The sequence below is a fragment of the Ranitomeya imitator genome, chromosome 6, assembly GCF_032444005.1.
Source record: "Ranitomeya imitator isolate aRanImi1 chromosome 6, aRanImi1.pri, whole genome shotgun sequence".
Taxonomy (NCBI): Eukaryota; Metazoa; Chordata; class Amphibia; order Anura; family Dendrobatidae; genus Ranitomeya; species Ranitomeya imitator.
Genome location: NC_091287.1, coordinates 211,574,615 through 211,600,971, shown reverse-complemented (window position 1 = coordinate 211,600,971; position 26,357 = coordinate 211,574,615). Strand labels below are relative to the sequence as shown.

At 46.2% G+C, this 26,357-nt stretch overlaps 1 protein-coding gene across 4 annotated transcripts in view; it reads left to right on the top strand.

Annotated features, from left to right (window-relative positions):
• The first annotated feature begins 14,364 nt into the window (after positions 1-14,364).
• The window catches only part of CTNND2 (catenin delta 2), a 2,169,946-nt gene continuing 2,157,953 nt past the window's right edge, over positions 14,365-26,357 (top strand). For all 4 annotated transcript variants that reach the window (XM_069730454.1, XM_069730453.1, XM_069730452.1 and 1 more), the window contains exon 1: positions 14,365-14,692. The gene's annotated coding sequence lies outside the window, so the exon portion shown is untranslated. The remainder of the gene's footprint in view (positions 14,693-26,357) is intronic.

Here is a 26,357-nt window from a genome sequence, read left to right as displayed (position 1 = left end):
AGGTGTGGTGGGCAAATCTGCCTCCCAGAGCTTCCAGCAAGACAGAATTAATTCACACTGATAAGCTGGACAAACATAGAAAGCACAGAATGGATAAGTCCACAATCTATGGACAGAAAAGAGCAAGCAAAAACTTAGCTTTGCTGAACTGGTCAGGATAACAGGGAACTCCAAAGAGATGTGAATCCAACCAGGAACCATTTACAATTGGCACTGGCTGAAGAAAGAGCCAGGCCAAAATAGCCGAGCAGAAGAGACGATAAGTGGAGGCAGCTGATGACAGCTAACTCCAAGGAGCAGCCATACCACTAGAAACCACAAGAGGGAGCCCAAGAGCAGAACTCACAAAAGTGACACTTACAACCACCGGAGGGAGCCCAAGAGCGGTATTCACAACATGCTCTCAATAATCAGTGAAAAACTGAGAGAAGCAGGAAGAAAAGCTCGATGTCACAGGACCAGAAGTATGAAAGTCGCATATGAGTGAAGTGTTCATGTGACGACTACTGGAACCTGCAGAGCTGAATTCTGACATTGCAGACTTCTGAATTCTCACAACTGATGCATTGCACACTTTTAGGATTCTCCCTTGCCTGTGGACAGTCATGTCAGCACAAGCATGCGATTTGTATATCTCTGGCCACATTTCGACTAGACTCAGTTCATTTTCATTGAGTGAGGCCACACATGTCTAGTCAGCATGTGACCGCATGTATCTAAATCACCTGCATGAGAGAATCCTGACACCGTGCATGGCGCACTGTGAGAATTCAGAAATCTACAGTCACAAAGAATAACTGCAAACTCGATACAAACCTGGACATCCTCTTTAAAGCTCCTAACATAAAGAAAAACATGAGAGTTAGTTAGCGTCACACATTACATTTACATCCAGGTACCTTATAGATGATGCAATCTCTGGAGCCGTTCTCCTTCTTTTCTTCATCTTGTCCAGACCCCAGGATGAGTTTTCTCATCCACAGTTCATCTCTGCAGACTTCCATCTTCTCCGTTCTTTTGCAGAAAATCTCCACATGATGCCCTTAAAGATACAAGTGTCGAGGGGCGTGGCTATGTAGCCGGAGAAGAAGGACGCACTGAGTAAGAGCTCCATATATCCTAATATAATCCTGCCACATTTACCTCATCTTCGCAAGCAGAACCGACAGGGGCTGGAACCCCACACCCAGAGGAACCTTGTGAGCCCTCCGGACGGCTGCCGCGGTGATCTGAGGCGGCGGGAGCTGCAGGGACAGAGAGGCCAGGAGGATCCACGTGCAGTGGCAGCCATCTTCGGTGCGCGCGCTCGAGGACACAGGACGCGGCGCCGTCTCCTGCTGAAGCCGGCTCTCTTCTCATCGGAGCTGACGGTGGCAGGATCGCAGCGGTGAGAGCTGTGCTTGTGCACGGAGGTTGGGAGGCCTGAGGGGGACAGCGGTGCCCATGGGGAGCAGTGGCCATTAATACAGCACGCTCCCTAACAGCAAAGGGAGCGGTGCCTCATATACCTGCGGTGCTGCTTGGAAGGAGAACGAGCATATAAGGAACTGGAGGGGTGGTGCGGTGTGTGCCCTGAAATATTGGGCCCTGCGCCCCCCCCGTCATACAGCCGCTTCATTTAGCAGCACCATAATATTGGGAATTAACCCCCTTCCTGCTGACCTCCCTGTGTGCGGACTGAGAGCCCGTTCAGTTATATAGGGCCCGAGTAAACGTCTAAACGACCACCCTGTGATCCTCATTATCATTATCTGCCAGTCTCGTGACCCCCTTTGGCGTACAGTCCAATATTATACAGGACCTGAAGTTAGAGCTTGGTTTATCTGCAACTACAATTAGGATTACTTTGTGGAGTTCTTTTGCCTGCCTACCATGCAGCACTCTAAGGGAGCAGGGGCTGCCGATAAATTGAGGAAATTCGCCAGAGATGATTCCTCTGACAATGTGCGCACTCTCAGAAATAATCCTGCACCTGCCCAGCGTAAGGGCCGTCCTTCTGATAGTAATGAGGAGGGAGAACAAGACGAACTGACTCTTAAACAAGCATCCGAGCAGTTAATGCAGGCTATCTCTCTCACTAGATCTTCTCTTACGGAGAAAATAGAGGATGTGCATACTGAGGTGGGTCGTTTGCGACATGACATTCAAGCTATGAGAGGGCGTATCTCGGAGGTTGAAACCAGAGTGTCGCATATAGAAGATACTATCACTCCCATGGAAGCTAAACTGACAAAAGCTGCTGGCTCCGTAAACGCTTGGAAACAAAAGGCGGATGATTTGGAAAACAGACTGCGTCGCAATAATATTTGAATTATTGGTCTCCCGGAGCGGTCGGAGGGTCAGCAGCCTGAGCAATTCCTGGAAGACTGGCTTAAGACCACCCTGGGAGATGGATTCTCCTCAACGTTCTCAGTGGAAAGAGCCCATAGGGTCCCAACGAGACCTCTGCCCCCTGGAACTCCGCCTCGACCGTTTCTGGCACGCCTCCTTAACTGCAGAGATAGAAATGCTATTCTTCGTTTGGCAAGGCAGAAGGGCCCCATTAAACTCAACAATGCCATAATATCGATTTTTCCGGATTTCTCCATGGAGCTCCAGAAACAGCGGGCACGATTTATGGAAGTCAAGAAGCTACTTCGAGACAAGAATATAATTTATTCCATGCTCTATCCAGCCCGGCTCCGCATTGTCCATGATGGATCCTCTTTATTTTTTACAGACCCAGCAGAAGTGGCCGACTGGTTGCGGTCTCGCAGAGGGTCCAATGCCCAAAAAAAAACCTAATTTGGGATCTTTATCAAATGGCAATATAAATAGAGCTCTTTACGTGGGTGCGAAAGATGTCAATAATACCGGACACTGAATTCAGTGAGGGTATCCCCGTTTCTATTTGACTGTGGGAGTATGGAAGCATGCTCCTCTATTGTTCAAGTTCTGTTGGGTTTGAGTTTATGCACTAGTTTTGACTGTTTGATGTATACGGTTGCCGCCAATATTGATTTTCTGCTCTGTGGGGTGTCTCTGGATCACGCCCGTATATTGTTGACATATATTATTTTTCCCTTTATATATAAATATGGGATCTGAAATTATATATATGTCCTGGAACATACGGGGTATTAAGACTCCTCGGAAGAAAATTAAGGTATTTTCACAGATCAAAAAACACAATCCTCATGTTGTGGCATTGGTGGAGACACACCTGACTAGGGATACGGTTCGATGTATACAAAAGCCATGGGTACAGTGGTCGCTCCATGCATTCCATACTAGCTACTCAAGAGGGGTCTCCTTGTTGATACACAGGGGGGTTAGATGGGAGGCGAGAGAAGCACGGCGGGATCCTGAGGGCCGCTTTGTCTTTGTACATGCAATTCTCAATTCATGTGAATATGTGATACTATGTGTTTATAACCCTCCCCCTGCTAATATGTCGGTTCTCCGTATGGCATTGGGTTTCTCCTTAAAATATCCAGATGCCAATGTTATCTGCATGGGTGACTTTAACCTAGTCATGGATCATTCTATGGACAGAGTAAGATTGGATAACACAGTATCCGGGGAGTCTTTGCCTCAGTCACCCTCCCAGCTGGCGCTGTTTATGGATGGCAGCGGTTGGTTGGACTTGTGGAGAATGAGTCACCCGGAGGTTAGAGGGTATACCTGCCACTCATCCACTAAACAATCTTTATCACGTATAGATTATATATTTGGATCTAGTGGTGTGGCACTGCAGGTGGATAATGTTGAACATGGTAACAGAGGGATTTCAGACCAAAGTCCAGCAATTCTTAAACTTAAATATGGTCAGTCCAATAACAATAGATCCTGGAAATTAAACCCTTTCTGGTTGAAATTGATAGATTCTAGTGACAGGACAATCGAACAATTAAATTGTTTTATTTTAGCACATCTGGAACCCCAGAATCTTGGTTTATTTTGGGACACTCTAAAGGCATATTTAAGGGGGTGCTTGTCCTCTACAATCTCCTACATTAAAAGGGTGACGGCGAGGGAGGATGATGAGATGGAGCAGCGATTAAAGGATTCAGAGGCTACATATATAGCAAATCAGACCAGCAGTAACAGGGCTGAATGGCTCACCTCCCAGAGATTGTATATCCAACATATAGACGTTAAATCGAAACGCAAATTATTCTTTACCCGTCAGTCCTATTTTGAGCTGGGGAACCAGGCCAGTACACTCTTGGCTTTCTTAGTGCGCCAACACAACACATCCAACACAATATTACAAATCCGTGTGCCTGATGGCACATTAGTATCCTCTACTGATGAGGTACTTCAAGGTTTTCACGATTATTATAACTCGTTATATAAATCTGGTAGCGGTTTTGATACTGATGAATGTTTGGATTAGCCCATCCCAACAAGCCTTTATGGATGCGGAGTTTACTTTGGAGGAAGTGGAACAGGCTATAACGGACATGGCTACTGGGAAGGCCCCGGGTCCTGATGGGTTTCCCATTGAGCTATATAGGAAATACAGGGATAAGTTGGCACCGCTTCTATTGAAGGTACTCGGGGGAATATGGAGGGGAGAGTCTGTCCCTGAAACGTTTTATGATGCCAATATTATAGTACTCAGGAAAGAGGGGAAGGATCCTCTCGATTGTGGACCGTATTGACCTATATCCCTGGTGAACGTAGATTACAAAATTTTTACTAAAATTCTGGCTACCAGACTGAATACGATTATATTAGATCTCATACACCCGGACCAGACTGGCTTTATGCCTGGGAAAAGTGCTTCCATCAATATTAGACGGGTCCAATCGGTTATTCAATATAGCTCTTTGGAGCCAGATAATAAGTGGGCATTGGCATCGCTGGATGCAGCCAAAGCTTTTGACTCCCTTGAGTGGTCCTTTCTGTTTGCATGTTTGCGGAAGTATGGTTTTGGGGACAAATTTCTGAAAGGGATAGGTACATTATATACGAAACCTAGGGTGCGTATAATAGTGAATGGCTCAATATCCGAGCCTTTTTCTTTACATAGAGGAACTCGCCAGGGATGCCCTCTTTCCCCTGCTCTATTTGCATTGGCGATAGAGGATCTGGCAGTACGGATGAGATCCTCCATTGACATCAAGGGGATACGCATTGCAGATCGGGTAGATATTATTGGCTTTTATGCTGATGATATGGTGGTATTTATGGATCAAACAGAGGATACGCTACCAAAAGTAATAATGATTATAGACAAATTTAGCAAATTCTCTGGTCTTTATATAAATTGGGATAAGTCCGCCCTGATGCCTCTTTCTCATATTCCAATGTTGCGTCTCGAAACTCTCTCGGCGTTGCCCCTTGTCTCCAACTTCAAGTATCTGGGAATACATATGTCTCAACATAGCAGATTTGATTTACAATTTAATATTTACCCATTAATTGATCTGGTAAAATCTAAATTTACTACCTGGGATAAACTCCCTCTCTCTGTGGCTGGTCGCATTAATTTGATCAAAATGATACTGCTCCCCAAGTTAAACTACTGCCTTCAACACAGTGCTGTCCCAGTACCGAAATCCCTCTTTGCGACTCTAAATTCCCTAACCACGTCTTTTATATGGGGGAAAAGTAGGCCTAAACTTAGGCTATCTACTCTGCAGAGACCGAGGCAGGGGGGAGGAGCGGCTTTGCCAGACTTCTACTTATATTATCTAGCCGGGCAGGTTAAAATGATAAATAAGTGGATGCCCAATAATTCTAATTCTCTCCCTAATTCAGAGAGTCATCTGCTTTATTCTGCTCGGATTGATTGTCCGCTGGGGTTTTTGGAAACGGAGAGGGTTGGTGTTCCCCATTTGCTACCTTTGCTTGGTTGGCAAGATCAATATGGAGACAAATAAAAAAAATAACCAAATTTGTTGATATAGTGGCAGAAATGCCACTGTGGAATAACAGTTATTTCCCGGGATTATTAGGCCACCCATCCACGGAATTTTGGATATCACACGGTGTTCTCTCAATAGGAAATGTACATAACCAGGGTTTTTTTTACCTCCTTTGAACAATTACAAAATACTTATAACATCCCAAGATCCCAGTTTTTCCGCTATCTACAATTGAGATCAGCCTTTAAATCACACGTGCGAAATATGGGTGCGGGTAGAGCCATTTCATCTCTTCCATTGATAGGTATTCTCAATTCACAAGGTCCTCAAGGACTTATCTCCTCTTTATACACTTATCTATTATCCATAGGAGAGGGGTCTACTATAGATTATATTAAGAAGAGGTGGGAGGGGCTTCTTCCAGATACACTGGGGGAAGAATGGGAAGACATTTTGGAATCTCCAACTAAGGCCGGCGTCGCACTCAGCGTAAGACAATACGGTCCGTATATTACGGACGTAATATGCTGAAAAGTCCCCAAAAAAGTGGTCCGTAGCTCCTCCGTAGGCAGGGTGTGTCAGCGTATTTTGCGCATGGCATCCTCCGTATGTAATCCGTATGGCATCCGTACTGCGTGTTTTTCTCGCAGGCTTGCCAAACCAACACACGGCTATACAAGGGATCCATGTGTTAAAAAAAAATTATATATACATTAGACATTAGACACATATATGTATATACAGTGGGGCAAAAAAGTATTTAGTCAGTCAGCAATAGTGCAAGTTCCACCACTTAAAAAGATGAGAGGCGTCTGTAATTTACATCATAGGTAGACCTCAACTATGGGAGACAAACTGGGAAAAAAAAATCCAGAAAATCACATTGTCTGTTTTTTTAACATTTTATTTGCATATTATGGTGGAAAATAAGTATTTGGTCAGAAACAAAATTTCATCTCAATACTTTGTAATATATCCTTTGTTGGCAATGACAGAGGTCAAACGTTTTCTGTAAGTCTTCACAAGGTTGCCACACACTGTTGTTGGTATGTTGGCCCATTCCTCCACGCAGATCTCCTCTAGAGCAGTGATGTTTTTGGCTTTTCGCTTGGCAACACGGACTTTCATCTCCCTCCAAAGGTTTTCTATAGGGTTGAGATCTGGAGACTGGCTAGGCCACTCCAGGACCTTGAAATGCTTCTTACGAAGCCACTCCTTCGTTGCCCTGGCGGTGTGCTTTGGATCATTGTCATGTTGAAAGACCCAGCCACGTTTCATCTTCAATGCCCTTAATGATGGAAGGAGGTTTGCACTCAAAATCTCACGATACATGGCCCCATTCATTCTTTCATGTACCCGGATCAGTCGTCCTGGCCCCTTTGCAGAGAAACAGCCCCAAAGCATGATATTTCCACCACCATGCTTTACAGTAGGTATGGTGTTTGATGGATGCAACTCAGTATTCTTTTTCCTCCAAACATGACAAGTTGTGCTTCTACCAAACAGTTCCAGTTTGGTTTCATCAGACCATAGGACATTCTCCCAAAACTCCTCTGGATCATCCAAATGCTCTCTAGCAAACTTCAGACAGGCCCGGACATGTACTGGCTTAAGCAGTGGGACACGTCTGGCACTGCAGGATCTGAGTCCATGGTGGCGTAGTGTGTTACTTATGGTAGGCCTTGTTACATTGGTCCCAGCTCTCTGGAGTTCATTCACTAGGTCCACCCGCGTGGTTCTGGGATTTTTGCTCACCGTTCTTGTGATCATTCTGACCCCACGGGGTGGGATTTTGCGTGGAGCCCCAGATCGAGGGAGATTATCAGTGGTCTTGTATGTCTTCCATTTTCTAATTATTGCTCCCACTGTTGATTTCTTCACTCCAAGCTGGTTGGCTATTTCAGATTCAGTCTTCCCAGCCTGGTGCAGGGCTACAATTTTGTTTCTGGTGTCCTTTGACAGCTATTTGGTCTTCACCATAGTGGAGTTTGGAGTCAGACTGTTTGAGGGTGTGCACAGGTGTCTTTTTATACTGATAACAAGTTTAAACAGGTGCCATTGCTACAGGTAATGAGTGGAGGAAAGAGGAGACTCTTAATGAAGAAGTTACAGGTCTGTGAGAGCCAGAAATCTTGATTGTTTGTTTCTGACCAAATACTTATTTTCCACCATAATATGCAAATAAAATGTTAAAAAAACAGACAACGTGATTTTCTGGATTTTTTTCCCCAATTTGTCTCCCATAGTTGAGGTTTACCTATGATGTAAATTACAGACGCCTCTCATCTTTTTAAGTGGTGCAACTTGCACTATTGCTGACTGACTAAATACTTTTTTGCCGCACTGTATATTATTAGTTCATACAGCGCTAGATAGCTTTAAAGCCGGTAATTCAATCACCGGCTTTTGCTATCTCCTTCCTAAACCCGACATGATTTGTGACATGGTTTACATACAGTAAACCATGTCATATCACCTTTTCTTTTGCATATTCCACACTACTAATGTTAGTAGTGTGTATATGCAAAATTTGGCCGTTCTATCTACTAAATTAAAGGGTTAAATGGCGGAAAAAATTGGCGTGGGCTCCCGCGTAATTTTCTCCGCCAGAGTAGTAAAGCCAGTGACTGAGGGCAGATATTAATAGCCTGGAGAGGGTCCATGGTTATTGGCCCCCCCCGGCTAAAAACATCTGCCCCCAGCCACCCCAGAAAAGGCACATCTGGAAGATGCGCCTATTCTGGCACTTGGCCACTCTCTTCCCATTCCCGTGTAGCGGTGGGATATGGGGTAATGAAGGGTTAATGTCACCTTGCTATTGTAAGGTGACATTAGGCCAAATTAATAATGGAGAGGCGTCAATTATGACACCTATCCATTATTAATCCAATAGTAGTAAAGGGTTAAAAAAAAAACACAAACACATTATTAACAATTATTTTAATGAAATAAACACAAAGGTTGTTGTAATATTTTATTCAACGCCCAATCCAGTCACTGAAGTCCCTCGTTCTGTAACCAAAAAATAATAATAAACAAACAATATCCTTACCTTCCGAAGATCTGTAATGTCCAACGATGTAAATCCATCTGAAGGGGTTAAAATATTTTGCAGCCACGATCGTTGCTAATGCAACGTTGTTCGTGGCTGCAAAATCCCGGGGAATGAAGGTAAAGTAGGTCAATGACCTATATTTACCTTCATTTGCGGTGAGGCGCCCTCTGCTGGTTGTTCCTAGATCGTGGGAACTTTCCTAGAAAGCTCCCAGGCTCGAGTTCATATGAGGACAACCAGCAGAGGGCGCCTCTTATGAACTCGAGCCTGGGAGCTTTCTAGGAAAGTTCCCACGATCTAGGAACAACCAGCAGAGGGCGCCTCACCGCAAATGAAGGTAAATATAGGTCATTGACCTACTTTACCTTCATTCCCCGGGGTTTTGCAGCCACGAACAACGTTGCATTAGCAAAGCTCGTGGCTGCAAAATATTTTAACCCCTTCAGATGGATTTACATCGTTGGACGTTACAGATCTTCGGAAGGTATGGATATTGATTTATTTATTTTTGTTACAGATTGAGGGTCTTCAGTGATTGGATTGAGCGTAGAATAAATTATTACAACAACCTTTGTGTTTATTTCATTAAAATAATTTTTAATAATGTGTTTGTGTATTTTTTAACCCTTTACTACTATTGGATTAATAATGGATAGGTGTCATAATTGACGCCTCTCCATTATTAATTTGGCTTAATGTCACCTTACAATAGCAAGGTGGCATTAACCCTTCATTACCCCATATCCCACCGCTACACTGGAATGGGAAGAGAGTGGCCAAGTGCCAGAATAGGCGCATCTTCCAGATGTGCCTTTTCTGGGGTGGCTGGGGGCAGGTGTTTTTAGCCAGGGGGGGGGCCAATAATCGTGGACCCTCTCCAGGCTATTAATATCTGCCCTCAGTCACTGGCTTTACTACTCTGGCGGAGAAAATTGCGCGGGAGCCCACGCCAATTTTTTCCGCCATTTAACCCTTTAATTTAATAGCTAGAATGGCCAAATTTTGCATATACACACTACTAACATTAGTAGTGTGGAATATGCAAAAAAAAAGGTGATATGAGATGGTTTACTGTATGTAAACCGTGTCACATATCATGTCGGGTTTTAGGAAGGAGATAGCAAAAGCCGGCAATTGAATTACCGCCTTTAAAGCTATCTAGCGCTGTATGAAATAATAATATATATACATATATGTGTCTCACTGACATATATATATATATATATATATATATATATACCTATTCTATGTGTACACATTTATTCTACCTATTCTACTGTAAGCTGTCAGTGTGATTTTACTGTACACCGCACTGAATTGCCGGCTTTTCTCTCTAACACCGCTGCGTATTTCTCGCAAGTCACACTGCTGGTCCGTGTGTAATCCGTATTTTTCTGGCTTCCATAGACTTTCGTTGGCGTTTTTTTTTGCGCAATACGGTGACAAACGCAGCATGCTGCGATTTTCTACGGCCGTAGAAAGCCGTATAATACTGATCAGTAAAATACGGCAGGTAGGAGCAGGGGCATAGAGAATAATTGTGCCGTTTGTTTTGCGAGTTTTACGGACGTATTTTCTGCGCTCTTACGTCCGTAAAACTCGCAAGTGTGACGGCGGCCTAAGGTTTCGCCATCAATTAACAATAGGATGACTCAGCTGTACATAATATATCAATCCTATCTGACCCCGACTCGTCTTTTCAAGATGGGACGTCTCCTTTCATCAGATTGTCTGAGATGTCACTTAAGTGATGCGGATTTTATTCATATGATATGGAGATGTCCCGTTATCTCTCATTATTGGAAAGAGGTGACAACATTGTTGACATCCTTGTTGCTGATTCCTGTCCCACTTGAGCCATTGACCTGCTTATTTGGGGTGTGGGATGCGGAGGTTTGGGACCACCACAATGGGATTTTTATGCGAGAGACACTGTTTCTGGCGTGAAAGGTACTGGCGCTGCGATGGATGGGTGGTTCTTGCCCATCTCTTAGAGCTTGGGTGGATTTAGTGAACTCAATTATCCCGTATGAACGGACATTATATCAGAATAGAGGATGTCCAGATAAATTTGAGAAAATATGGGGTAAATGGAACTCCTCTCATCATACTCTATAATCTATAATACTTTAATATATACGTAGGAAGTGAGGTCTGTGGTTTTGGGGACATTGCTTACAGGGTGAAATTTATTCGGAACTTTCTTTTGGCGGCGTTCTTTTAGTTCTTTTAGTAGTTGATGTAGTTAAGGTTATATAATAGGATACTTGTGATTGACATGCACCGTTTATTACTCTTGTAATACTATGCATTGTAACGATCCACACTGTATGTCATAATGGATAATGATAGAAACAAATGCAAATGTGTGTATTGTATGATTTATTCTGCAATTAATAAACGAATAAAAAAAAAAAAAAAAGATACAAGTGTCATTAAAATGCTCCTGAATAAAAAATTGCCCCTCACCATATTGTCTGCAAAAATATGACCCCCACACTGTCCCTCTTATGGTTCTTGCTCTTCACACTGACCTCTCCTTTCCATACCGGCCCCCTCTTCACACTGTCCTCTCATACTGTGTTCCCCCTATAGGGCCCAGTATTTATACTGTACTCTATCATCAAACTCCCCCTTCCTAGTATACTGTCCCCTCCTGGCTGTGCCCTCACACTGTCCCTCCATGCTACACCCCCACTATTCAGTTTCTATTCTGTGCCCACTCACTTTTGTCCCCCCATACTGTCTCCTCACACTATTCCCCTCCCTCCTTATACTGTCTCCTCTCACATCCCCCTATTCACCATATTGTCTCCTCATATATTTACCCCCTCACTTTCTATACTACCTGCTCACCTAACTCCCCATACTGTGTCTGCACACATCCCATCACCCTCACTCCCCGTACTCTGTCCACATACATTTTTCACATCGCTCCTCATACTGTGCCCTCATTCTCCCATATTGTTTCCTCATACATGCCCCCCATTCCCTCATACTGTTTCCTCATACATGCCCCCAATTCCCCCATACTGTTTCCTCAAACATGCCCCCATTTCACCATACTGTTTCCTCATACATGCCCCCACTCCCCAGTACTGTTTCCTCGTACATGCCCTCATTCCCCCATACTGTTTCCTCATACATGCCCCCAATTCCCCTGTACTGTTTCCTCATATATGCCCCCCATTGCTCTTCATTTTGTGTCCTCAAATCCCCCATCCCCACTCCAAATCTCACCCCACACATAATAAATTCCCCCATCCCCAAATTCTCCACACATATAATAAATCCTCCTTTCCCCACTCAAATTGTCCACACACATATTATTGTCCTCTACCCCACCCCATCATTGCTCTCTTCACCACCTCCATCATTGCCTTCTCCGTCATGCCCATCATTGCCCATTTCACCACCTCCAGCATTTCCTCTTCAGCAATCCCATCATTGCCCTTTCCACTACATCCATCATTTCCTCCTCCCCACCATCCCCCTCCTTGCCCATTCCACCACTTCCATCATTTCCTCCCCCCATCCCCATCCTTGCCCATTCCACCACTTCCATCATTTCCTCCCCTATCCCCATCCTTGACCATTCCACCACTTCCATCATTTCCTCCTCCACCATCCCCATCCTTGCCCATTCCACCACTTCCATAATTTCCTCCTCCACCACCATCCCCATCATTGCTCTCTCCCCATCAGCCCCATCATTGACCTCTCCTCCCCCACCATCCCCATCATTGCCCTCTCCCCATCAGCCCCATCATTGACCTCTCCTCCCCCACCATCCCCATCATTGCCCTCTCCCCATCAGCCCCATCATTGCCCTCTCCCCATCAGCCCCATCATTGCCCTCTCCTCCCCTACATCCCCATCATTGCCCTCTCCCTGTCAGCCCCATCATTGCCCTCTCCTCCCCCACCATTCCCATCATTGCCCTCTCCCCGTCAGCCCCATCATTGCCCTCTCCCCATCAGCCCCATTATTGCCCTCTCCTCCCCCATCAGCCCCATCATTGCCCTCTCCTCCCCCACCATCCCCATCATTGCCCTCTCCCCGTCAGCCCCAACATTGCCCTCTCCCCGTCAGCCCCATCATTGCCCTCTCCTCCCCCACAGCCCCATCATTGCCCTCTCCTCCCCCACATCCCCATCATTGCCCTCTCCTCCTCCACCATCCCCATCATTGCCCTCTCCTCCTCCACCATCCCCATCATTGCCCTCTCCCCGTCAGCCGCATCATTGCCCTCTCCCTGTCAGCCGCATCCTTGCCCTCTCCTCCCCTTACACACACACCATTTACTTCTCTGCACATTCCCCTGCAGCGCACCACACACACGCACACACACACACACACCCCTCTCCTCACGCTCTTCTCCATCGCCTTCCTCTGACACAGCCGGCCGCTGAATGATGACGTCATCCAGCGGCACGTCTGTGTGAGAGGAAGCGCGGGCAGGAAACAGGAAGTCAGATCGCTGCAGCTCCGCTGCTATTTTCTCTTGTAGGCAGCGGAGCTGCAGGGATTTCTCCCTGCCCGCCGCAGCCACCCTGCAGGGGCCCCCCTCCACCTCCGCACATGTTGGGAGCTGGCACTCTGCAGCTTCTCTGTGTCGGATGTCAGCTTGACAGTCGGCACAGAGAACAGCTGACTCCCAGTCCGGGGGGCGGCAGAATGCAGCCGCCGGGGGAGACACTGCGGACTGCCACATTAGGCGGCCCGACTGCGCCCCCCTGCCGGCTGCGCTCGTGGCACATGCCCCGGCTGCCCTCCCCCCCCAAATATGCCTCTGATTCTACCCCAACCCCTGCTATATAATTAAGACGTGTACTACCTTATATTATACCCTGATATTGGCGTGTTTTACCACCCAGTTGGTGGTCTTGTATTTATTTCTATGTAGCTACATAGTGGCCCCAAGAATTATTTTCTCTGGTGGGCCCAAGTTGCTCCAGTCCGACGCCGAGTCAGACCCACGCCAATCCGTAAGTAATCACCTATCCATACTTTGCTTTCACTGGAGAAACCCTTTAATGCTGGCTTCTCCAGTGGTAATATTTGGGGGAGAGGTGGGTGTTAATACCCGCTAATCTAAGCACCGTTTAGTGACTATAGCCAGCAGGGGCAAGTGGAGCCACGGTGTGGTCCCCAAAATGACTGTCCTGCCGCTTTCTAAATCTGCAGTAAGATGCAGTCTTTACAAATAACCTTACTGTTACAAGAACCCCATAGACCTCAACAGTATTCCCACACAGGGAGCCCTGTCCTGGTTATTGCTGGTGTGTATATCTATCTACATATGGAGAAGAGCTAAATAGACATCTCTCGGTTCTGAGCCCAGGTTTCCCTGTCAGTGATGTGGATGGCTGGGATGCAGCATTAGCCGGGCATGCTCATGGCAGCCGTGCCCAGCCTCAGCTCCATCTTCTGTCTGCCTTGGATCCTCCCCTAGCCTTGCTCACAATTTGGAGAAGAGGGGCGGTGGCGCGGAGAGGAGCTGCAGCAGCGGCAGCACAGACACGGGGAGGTTGTCATCACGTCTTCTCCTCCTGACACAAAAGGCGACGGCATCCGAGCCAGGACTAAGCCGGTTGTGTTCGCATTTATTGGCTTGCGATCTGGACGTTTTGAGAGAGGCTGGAAATGTCTGAGCTGTTCTAAGAGCCATCATAGGGAGGATGCAGCTTGTGCCTACTGGCAAGGTCGGGATCGCCCAGTGACACTGAGCAGCGGCTGCAGCTGTGGGGTCTTCTTCTCTTCCCTTTGTGCTCCATCTTGGGTAAGGACACTTTCTAGTGATGATTTGATCATGTCAGCTCTTTGGGACCGTTGTGGTATAACATTGCGTCCAGTGTGCGGTACTGTCGGTGTTAACACTGTAGAGTGCGGTGCTATTGTTCTGCATGCTCAGGGGTCTGCCATTGAGCCATTAGATGGAGCCGCTTGGGGTGAGGCTGTAGCATATCATCGGTGCGGGACTTGCTGAAACCCTTGGAGGTGCAATGTAGGAGTGATGGAGGTGTCTGCTCCGAAACATGGAAAAACAGCAAACCCAACACCTGCTGTCAGATATAGGTCACCACAGAAGCCATATTACTGCCTACAGCCATTTTGAAAAAAAAAACCCCATCAAAACCTAAAACATGTTTTTTAGATGGAATAATTTATTATTCCTAGTATAAACAGTTTATTGCCCGTCCATTGCTATTCATCTTTTGTGTATAATGCTCCCTTCCATTGTGCAAGGGAAGGGTCATTATGTCAGAGAAGTCTAGAAAAATATCCATTACGGTAGTGCCCTTAAAGGGGTTCTTGTCTTCAAAACTATATTTCAATAAGGTTGGTTCTAAAATAATAAGACACCACACTGCCTGGCTCTAACCCCCATCACTTGGTTTCCATTGGAAAAGGAAGAGCTAACATACAGCTTTTCACTCATTTGAGTGTTGAGGCCTGTGATTCTCGAGCTATTTTGGATGTTCCTCAGATGATATTTTGTCATCTGACCACTGCAGCAAATCACAGGCTTCAGCGGACAGATCACAAAGAACAGGACATCATAGCTTCCAGTCTCAGTGCAAACCAAGAGAATGCCCTGCTCTGGGATAATGGGAGTTTGTCCTAATAAATAAAGCTTCTATTATTGTTTTACATTATGGGTGCCAGACTTACTAATATAGTAAACTAGCTGAAGAGCCCAGCGTTGCCTGGACATAGTAACTAACTGTGGTTATAACAAATCATACACAGCCTCATACTGCAGCAGAACCTCACTTCTCTCATTTACCCATCACGCCTCTCATTTTCCCCCTCACATCTGTAATTTTCCCTCTCACATTTCTCATTTTGACCTCACACCTGTCATTTTCCCATCACTCCACTATTTTCCCCTCCTCTCATTTTCCACTCACAAGTCTTCACTTTCACCTCACACCTCTCATTTTCCCCTCTCTCCACTATTTTCCCATCATTCCAATATTTTCCCCTCCTCTCATTTTCCACTCACAAGTCTTCACTTTCACCTCACACCTCTCATTTCCACCTCACACCTGTCATTTTCCCCTCACTCCACTATTTTCCCATGATTCCAATATTTTCCCCTCCTCTCATTTCCCCTCCCCTCATTTTCCCCTCACGCCTCTCTTCCCCTCTCACCTGCACAGCAACTTCCTGTTATGAGCACAGCTGTGTAATCCATGAGGCTCCTCCCTTGACATCATGCCTCACAGGAGCAACTCCACTTTAGACACGACGGAGCTAGATGTGGCCTGTGCCTGCCGCACACTGACACTCTGAAGGCGGCAGCCCTGATTGTAGCTCGCAGCGACTGGAACATTGCACCTTGTGCGCTAACAACGTGGGCCGTGTGGACAAGGCTTTGCGTGTGGAGTGACTGAGTGTGGCTTTGCGGAGTGGGTGGGGCTATGCAGAGTGGGCGGAGCTTGATACACACACGTAAACATATACTCAGCTTTATATATATACTAGCTATTGAACCCGGGTGGCGAGCATTTATATTGGTATATGGTCTCCATCCTGGTATGTGCTGCTTCCATCCTGCGTCCCCATCCTGTCATGTGCTGCTCCCATCCTGCACCCACATCCTGTCATGTGCTGCACCCATCCTGCGCCCCCATTCTGTCATGTGCTGCTCCCATCCTGCACCCCCATTCTGACACGTGCTGCTGCTGCCATCCTGCCCCCCGTTCTGTCATGTGCTGCTCCCATTCTGCGCCCCCGTTCTGTCATGTGCTGCTCCCATCCTGCGCCACCGTTCTGTAATTTGCTGCTCCCATCCATATGCCCCATACGCTGCTCCATAAAGGTTTATGGCCCCCATAAGATGCTCCATATTATATGCCCCGTACACTGCTCCATAAAGGTTTATGGCCCCCATAAGATGCTCCATAGTATATGCCCCCGTACACTGCTCCATTATGGTTGATGGCCCCATAAGATGCTCCATAGTATATGCCCCCGTACACTGCTCCATTATGGTTGATGGCCCCCATAAGATGCTCCATAGTATATGCCCCTGTACACTGCTCCATTATGGTTGATGGCCCCCATAAGATGCTCCATAGTATATGCCCCCGTACACTGCTCCATTATGGTAGATGGCCCCCATAAGATGCTCCATTGTATATGCCCCCGTACACTGCTCCATTATGGTTTATGGCCCCCATAAGATGCTCCATAATATATGCCCCCGTACACTGCTCCATTATGGTTTATGGCCCCCATAAGATGCTCCATAATATATGCCCCCCATAAGATGCTCCATTATGGTTTATGCCCCCCATAAGATGCTCCATTATGGTTTATTCCCCCCATAAGATGTTTCATAATATATGCCCCCCATAAGATGCTCCATAATATATGCCCCCCATAAGATGCTCCATAATATATGCCCCCCATAAGATGCTCCATTGTATATGCCCCCCATAAGATGCTCCATAATATATGCCCCCCTTAAGATGCTCTATTGTATATGCCCCCCATAGGATGCTCCATAATATATGCCCCCCATAAGATGCTCCATAATATATGCCCCCCATAAGATGCTCCATTGTATATGCCCCTTATGCTGCTGCGAAATATATAAAAAAAAAATACCATATTCACCTATCGTCGCTGGGCGCCGAGTGCTGGGGGGCCTAAGCAGGCGGGGACACCGGCGCGCTATGGGGGTCAGGTGCCGGTATCGCCGCCAGCTCAGGCCCCCCAGCACTTGCTATATTCACCTGTTTGTCCCGTTCCAGCGCTGCCCGCCGCTTCTTGCGGCTCCTCTGGCTGTGACTGTTCAGTCAGAGGGCGGCGCGGATTAAGCGCGTCATCGTGCCCTCTGAACTGTGAACGTCACAGGCAGAGGACCGGGACACGGAGCCGCACGCAGCGCTGGAACGGGGGACAGGTGAATATACTTACCCTCCTGGCGCGTCCACGGTCCCTGCCTCTCCGGTGGAGATCGTGGTGTGCGTTCAGTGTTTACGCATACCGCGATCTTCTGGAAGCGTCACTCTGTGAGGCCCAGACTGCGCCGGCGCTTGCGCAGTCTATAAGGGCTTCGGACAGAGTGACGCTCCCAGCGTTATATTATAGATAATAATATATATATATATATATATATATATATATATATATATACATATATATATATATATATATATATATATATATATTTTATCAGACAATGGCTGAAGTATATAAGTCCAAAAGATGTCTAAATATTACAAAAATGACTGGCACTTCACATCAGAGAATCACATTAATTTGGACTAATACTAAAAAGTTTTTAGTAACATAGTAACATAGTTTTGAAGGTTGAAGGAAGACTTTAAATCCATGTAGTTCAGCCCATAGCCTAACCTAACATGCCCTAACATTGATCCAGAGGAAGGCAAAAAAAAACCCATGTTGCAAACAGTAAGCTCCACATTGGGAAAAAAAATTCCTTCCCGACTCCACATACGGCAATCAGACTAGTTCCCTGGATCAACGCCCTATCAAGAAAACTAGTATATATACCCTGTAACATTATACTTTTCAAGAAAGGCATCCATTCTCTTCTAAAAGTTTAGTAAATTTAGTAATAAATCACTCATTACAACATCATACGTCAGAGAGTTCCATAGTCTCACTACTCTTAGGCTATGTGCACACGCAGCAGATTTTTTGCGTTTTTTTCGCAGTTTTTCGCTATAAAAACGCTATAAAACTGCGAAAAAAATGCTAACATTAAGCAGCCTATTAATTAGAATGCATTCCGCAAATGTTGTGCACATACTGAGTATTTTACCGCAGCGGAAAAGATTTGCGGTAAAATATGCAGCATGTTCATTATATTTGCGGAATCGCGGGGATTCTGCACACCTAGAAATGCATTTATCTGCTTATTTCCCGCATGTGGCTATGTCCACCATGCGGGAAGTAAGCAGATCGTGTGCGGTTGGTACCCAGGGTGGAGGAGAGGAGACTCTCCTCCACGGACTGGGCACCATATAATTGTTAAAAAAAAAAAAGAATTAAAATAAAAAAATCGTGATACACTCACCCTCTGATGGCCCCGAAGTCTTCCTGCCCCTCAGCGCTGCACGCGGCCGCTTCCGTTCCTGTAGATGGTGTGTATGAAGGACCTGCGATGACGTCGCAGTCACATGACCGCGATGACATCGCGGTCACGTGACCGCGACGTCATCGAAGGTCCTGCACACACACCATCTATAGGAACAGAAGCCGCTGAAGAGATCGGCTGTTTGCGGTAGGTGAGTATAACCATTTTTTATTTTTTTTAATTATTTTTAACGTTCTATCTTTTACTATTGATGCGGCATAGGCTGCATCAATAGTAAAAAGTTGGTCACACTTGTCAAACACTGTTTGACAAGTGTGACCAACCTGTCAATCAGTTTTCCAAGCGATGCTACAGATCGCTTGGAAAACGCTAGCATTCTGCAAGCTAATTATGCTTGAAAAAACAGCAAAAACACGGCAGAGGTTCTTACCTGCCTAGGCCTCCAAACAAATGCACTAACAGGATGCAGTGGACCCATGTGGTAAAATAGAAACACAGGTGCAGCATAACCGATGACGCAGCCACTCACCAGCCACCAAACTAATGGAGGGGGTGGCTGCTTGGCACATTGCCGCACATAAAAACTTGTATGTGGCGCTGTTCACACAATGGAGATGCACAGCATCCAGGCAGGCCTAGTAGTGACACCCTTCTATTAGATCAGGCGGGCCTGCCCAGCGCTATCCAAATGCACCCCATGTGCACAGACACCACAGTTTACAAGCAGAAAATGGGCCCAACTGCACCCCGAAAAAAAGTGCAAAAAACACATAAAAAAAATATTATGTGAGGTATTGGTTTATATTCTGGCCAAAATACACAAGCTCATAACCCACGTCAAGGGTCCTCACGCTTATGAGTCCTATCTCTAAACAGCAAAAGCACAAAAAGAGGATTCAGAGATCCTCCAAAAATTTGAAAAAACAGCAAAAACACGGCAGAGGTTCTTACCTGCCTAGGCCTCCAAACAAATGCACTAACAGGATGCAGTGGACCCATGTGGTAAAATAGAAACACAGGTGCAGCATAACCGATGACGCAGCCACTCACCAGCCACCAAACTAATGGAGGGGGTGGCTGCTTGGCACATTGCCGCACATAAAAACTTGTATGTGGCGCTGTTCACACAATGGAGATGCACAGCATCCAGGCAGGCCTAGTAGTGACACCCTTCTATTAGATCAGGCGGGCCTGCCCAGCGCTATCCAAATGCACCCCATGTGCACAGACACCACAGTTTACAAGCAGAAAATGGGCCCAACTGCACCCCGAAAAAAAGTGCAAAAAACACATAAAAAAATATTATGTGAGGTATTGGTTTATATTCTGGCCAAAATACACAAGCTCATAACCCATGTCAAGGGTCCTCACGCTTATGAGTCCTATCTCTAAACAGCAAAAGCACAAAAAGAGGATTCAGAGATCCTCCAAAAATTTGAAAAAACAGCAAAAACACGGCAGAGGTTCTTACCTGCCTAGGCCTCCAAACAAATGCACTAACAGGATGCAGTGGACCCATGTGGTAAAATAGAAACACAGGTGCAGCATAACCGATGACGCAGCCACTCACCAGCCACCAAACTAATGGAGGGGGTGGCTGCTTGGCACATTGCCGCACATAAAAACTTGTATGTGGCGCTGTTCACACAATGGAGATGCACAGCATCCAGGCAGGCCTAGTAGTGACACCCTTCTATTAGATCAGGCAGGCCTGCCCAGCGCTATCCAAATGCACCCCATGTGCACAGACACATCGGTTATGCTGCACCTGTGTTTCTATTTTACCACATGGGTCCACTGCATCCTGTTAGTGCATTTGTTTGGAGGCCTAGGCAGGTAAGAACCTCTGCCGTGTTTTTGCTGTTTTTTCAAATTTTTGGAGGATCTCTGAATCCTCTTTTTGTGCTTTTGCTGTTTAGAGATAGGACTCATAAGCATGAGGACCCTTGACGTGGGTTATGAGCTTGTGTATTTTGGCCAGAATATAAACCAATACCTCACATAATATTTTTTTATGTGTTTTTTGCACTTTTTTTCGGGGTGCAGTTGGGCCCATTTTCTGCTTGGTGTCTGTGCACATGGGGTGCATTTGGATAGCGCTGGGCAGGCCCGCCTGATCTAATAGAAGGGTGTCACTACTAGGCCTGCCTGGATGCTGTGCATCTCCATTGTGTGAACAGTGCCACATACAAGTTTTTATGTGCGGCAATGTGCCAAGCAGCCACCCCCTCCATTAGTTTGGTGGCTGCTGAGTGGCTGCGTCATTGGTTATGCTGCACCTGTGTTTCTATTTTACCACATGGGTCCACTGCATCCTGTTAGTGCATTTGTTTGGAGGCCTAGGCAGGTAAGAACCTCTGCCGTGTTTTTGCTGTTTTTTCAAATTTTTGGAGGATCTCTGAATCCTCTTTTTGTGCTTTTGCTGTTTAAAGCTAATTATGCTTGCAAAACGCTAGTTTTCTGCGGGAATATGCATGCCATTTCCGCATGCGATATACCCGCGGCAGGAGGCGCAGAATTGCCGCGGAAATTTCCACGGCAATTCTGCAACGTGTGCACTTAGCCTTGCAGTAAAAAATCTGCATCTGTTATTATGATTAAACCTTCTTTACTCCAGACATAGAGGATGCCCCCTTGTCCCTGTCTCAGGTCAACCAGTAAAAAGATAATTAGAAAGGTCTTTGTACTGTCCCCATCATGTATTTATATATTGTAGTAAGATCACTCCTTAGCCTTCATTTTTCCAAACTAAATAGCCCCAAGTGTAATAACCTATCTTGGTATTGCAGACCCCCCAGTCCTCTAATAACCTTGGTCGCTCTTCTCTGCACCCGCTCTAGTTCAGCTATGTCTTATACACCGGAGACCAGAACTGTACACAGTGTTCTAAGTGTGGTCGCACCAGTGACTTGAATAAAGGTAAAATTATGTTCTCCTCATGAGCATCTGTGCCTCTTTTTATGCATCTGTGACGCCCGTTAGGGCCGTGGGGTACTTGGAACCGGGTCGGGCAGTTCTTCAGGGAGTTGTCACGGCAGCGGTGAACCGGTCCGTGGCCCTGGGCATGCAGTAAAAATGATGCGGAAAGTTTACAGGGGACTTATCGTGACACCACCTGTGGTATTCGGCAATGAGTGGCCGCCACTGCTTAAGGAGACCACTGGGGCTGATGGTGATGCACCTGGGATCATTCTGCTCCCCACAAGTGGAGCGGGGCCCCAGGGCTACCGGTATAGTTTTGTAAGAGATCGTGGACATTGGGGTGCAGGACGGAGGGTGCGGGAAATGATTGGAGGACACAAGGATTGTAGTTTTCTTTACCTTGGTAGTTGAAGGTGCAGTCTGGGGCACGGGAAACAGGTGATGATGGGAATCTGGGCAGCCTGGAAGCAACATAGGATCCACCTTGCCAGGTGGGGTTGGAGGCCTTCCTACTGTGCTGTTCTCTTAAGTCCTTGCTGCTCTAAAATCTGCTCAATTTCCTCTCCTGCGTGTTGCTTCTAACCTGTATGGCAGACAGCGTGAGCCTATCACGAGCACTGCTTTTCTCTGGCAACCCCGGCATCTTGATCTGCTGCGCTGCCTTCAGGCGTTCGGTGTGGCCAGGGAGCTTGCAGTCCCCTACTCTCCAGATTCAGCTGTTGGGGCGTACAGCATTCACACAGCCAAGGACTCTGGCGTCCTCTTTGTCTGTGCTCAGCTCTGAGGTGAGCTTGGTTACAGCTCCACTCCCCAGGTTCTCCTCAACTTCTCTCACTCCCTCAGACTCAGACTACACCAACTAACTCCGCCTCCAGGCCAGAACTTATAGTGAAGCTCCCCTGAAACCGGGTGTTAGAGTTCCCCTTCTGGTATGGAGTAAGGAAAAGTGTTGGATGCTGGTGTTACCTGGCAAGGGGACCCCTCTGTTGTGAATTCCGCTCTTGGGCTCCCTCCGGTGGTTGTAAGTGGCACTTTTGTGAGTTCTGCTCTTGGGCTCCCTCCGGTGGTTTTAAGTGGAATGGCTGCTCCTTGGATTTAGCAGTCTGCAGCTGCTTCCACTGATTGTCTTTCTGCTCGGCTTTTATGCCTGGCTCTTCCCTTCAGCCAGTGCCACTTGTCAATGGTTCCTGTTTGGATTCACATCTCTGCTTGGATTTCCCTGATATCCTGACCAGTTCAGCAAAGATAAGTCCTTGCTTTGCTCTTTTCTGTCCACATGTTGTGGACTTAATTGTTCTGTACATTATATGTTTTGTCCAGCTTGTCAGTATGGATTTATTCAGTTAAGCTGGAAGCTCTGGGAAGCAGATTTACCCTCCACACCTTTAGTCAGGTGTGGAGATTTTTGTAAACTCTGTGTGGATTTTTCTAGTTTTTAATACTGACCACACAGTATCCTGTCCTGTCCTATCTATCTAGCTAGACTGGCCTCCTTTGCAACATCCTGGTTTCATTCTATGTATGTCTTTTCCCTCTCCACTCACAGTCATTACTTATGGGGGGCTATCTATCCTTTGGGGATTTTCTCTGAGGCAAGATAGCTTTCCTGTTTCTATCTTTAGGGGTAGTTAGTTCTCAGGCTGTGACGAGGTGTCTAGGGAGTGACAGGAACATCCCACGGCTATTTCTAGTGTTGTGTTGAGCTTAGGAACTGCGGTCAGTACAGGTACTACCTCCTTCAGAGCTCGTCCCATGTTGCTCCTAAACCACCAGTTCATAACAGTACAAGTGGCCAAAAATAAATTAAATGCATCTCAAAAGAAGGAAAAAAAAATTCTGAGCCATTTTTTTTTTCCGCGCTCTGTTTTGTCTTTTTTCCTCTTGATCTCTGGGTGGTTCAGGATTTTGGCTCTGGCATGGATGTTCAGGGTTTGTTTTCTCGTGTGGATCAACTTGCTGCAAGAGTACAGAGTATCCAAGATTATGTTGTCCAGACTCCGGCTTTAGAGCCTAGAATTCCTACTCCTGATTTGTTTTTTTGGGGACAGATCCAAGTTTTTGAACTTTAAAAATAACTGCAAATTGTTTTTTGCTTTGAAACTCCGTTCTTCTGGTGATCCCATTCAGCAAGTTAAAATCATCATATCCTTGCTGCGTGGTGACCCTCAGGACTGGGCATTTTCCCTTGAATCAGGGGATCCGGCATTGCTGAATGTAGACGCATTTTTTCAAGCGCTCGGATTATTGTATGACGAACCTAATTCTGTGGATCATGCAGAAAAAACCCTGTTGGCCCTGTGTCAAGGTCAGGAAGCGGCAGAATTATACTGCCAGAAATTTAGAAAATGGTCTGTGCTCATTAAATGGAATGAGGATGCTCTGGCTGCAATTTTCAGAAAAGGTCTTTCTGAAGCCCTTAAAGATGTTATGGTGGGCTTCCCTACGCCTGCTGGTTTGAGCGAATCTTTGTCTCTAGCCATTCAGATTGATCGGCGTCTGCGCGAGCGCAAAGCTGTGCACCATATGGCAGTGTCCTCTGAGCAGAGTCCTGAGCCTATGCAATGTGATAGGATTTTGACTAGAACAGAACGGCAGGAATTCAGACGTCAGAATAGGCTGTGTTTTTAATGTGGTGATTCTGCTCATGCTATTTCTGATTGCCCTAAGCGTACTAAGAGGGTCGCTAGGTCTGTTACTATCAGTATTGTACAGCCTAAATTTCTCTTATCTGTGACCCTGATTTGCTCATTATCGTCCTTTTCTGTCATGGCATTTGTGGATTCAGGCGCTGCCCTGAACTTAATGGACTTAGAATTTGCCAGGCGCTGTTTTTCCTTGCAGCCTTTGCAGAGCCCTATTCCTTTGAGGGGCATTGATGCTACACTATTGGCCAAGGATAAACCTCAGTACTGGACGCAGATGACCATGTACATGGCTCCAGCACATCAGGAAGATTGCCGTTTTCTGGTGTTGCATAACCTGCATGATGTTGTTGTACTGGGTTTTCCATGGTTACAGGAACATATTCAGGTGCTGGATTGGAAAACTATGTCTGTGACTAGTTGGGGTTGTCAAGGGGTACATAGTGACGTTCCTTTGATGTTAATTTCCTCTTCCCCCTCTTCTGAGGTCCCTGAGTTTTTGTCGGATTTCCAGGATGTATTTGATGAGCCCAAGTCCAGTTCCCTTCCACCGCACAGGGACTGTGATTGTGCTACTGACTTGATTCCTGGCTGCAAGTTCCCAAAGGGCCGACTTTTCAATCTGTCTGTGCCAGAGCATGCCGCCATGCGGAGTTATGTTAAGGAGTCTTTGGAGAAGGGGCATATTCGGCCCTCTTCGTCACCATTGGGAGCGGGTTTCTTTTTTGTTGCTAAGAAGGATGGCTCCTTGAGACCCTGTATAGATTATCGTCTTCTTAATAAGATCACGGTCAAATTCCAATACCCCTTGCCTTTGCTTTCTGATTTGTTTGCTCGGATTAAGGGGGTTAGTTGGTTTACTAAGATTGACCTCCGAGGGGCATATAATCTTGTTCGTATTAAACAGGGTGACGAATGGAAAACTGCATTTAATATGCTCGAAGGCCATTTTGAATACCTTGTGATGCCATTCGGGCTCTCTAATGCTCCATCTGTGTTCCAATACTTCATGCATGATATTTTCCGCAATTATCTTGATAAATTCATGTTTGTATATTTGGATGATATTTTGATTTTTTCCGATGATTGGGAGTCTCATGTGAAGCAGGTCAGGATGGTATTCCAGATCCTTCGTGATAATGCTTTATTTGTGAAGGGGTCTAAGTGCCTATTCGGAGTTCAGAAGGTCTCTTTTTTGGGTTTTATTTTTTCTCCCTCGTCTATGGAAATGGATACTGTTAAGGTCCAAGCCATTCATGACTGGATTCAACCCACATCTGTGAAGAGCCTTCAGAAATTTTTGGGCTTTGCTAATTTCTATCGCCGTTTCATTGACAACTTTTCCAGTGTGGTTAAGCCCCTTACTGATTTGACGAAAAAAGGCGCTGATGTGACTAATTGGTCCTCTGCGGCTGTTTAGGCATTTCGGGAGCTTAAACGCCGATTTACTTCTGCCCCTGTGTTGCGTCAGCCGGATGTTTCTCTTCCTTTTCAGGTTGAGGTTGCCTCTTCTGAGATTGGGGCAGGGGCCGTTTTGTCTCAGAGGAATTATGATGGTTCTTTAATGAAACCGTGTGCTTTTTTTTCCAGAAAGTTTTCGCCTGCGGAGCGCAATTATGACGTCGGCATTCGTGAGTTTTTGGCTATGAAGTGGGCATTTGAGGAGTGGCGACATTGGCTTGAAGGAGCCAAGCACCGCGTTGTGGTCTTGACTGATCATAAGAATCTGATTTACCTCGAGTCGGCCACGCGGCTGAACCCTAGACAGGCTCGATGGTCCCTGTTTTTCTCCCGTTTTGATTTTG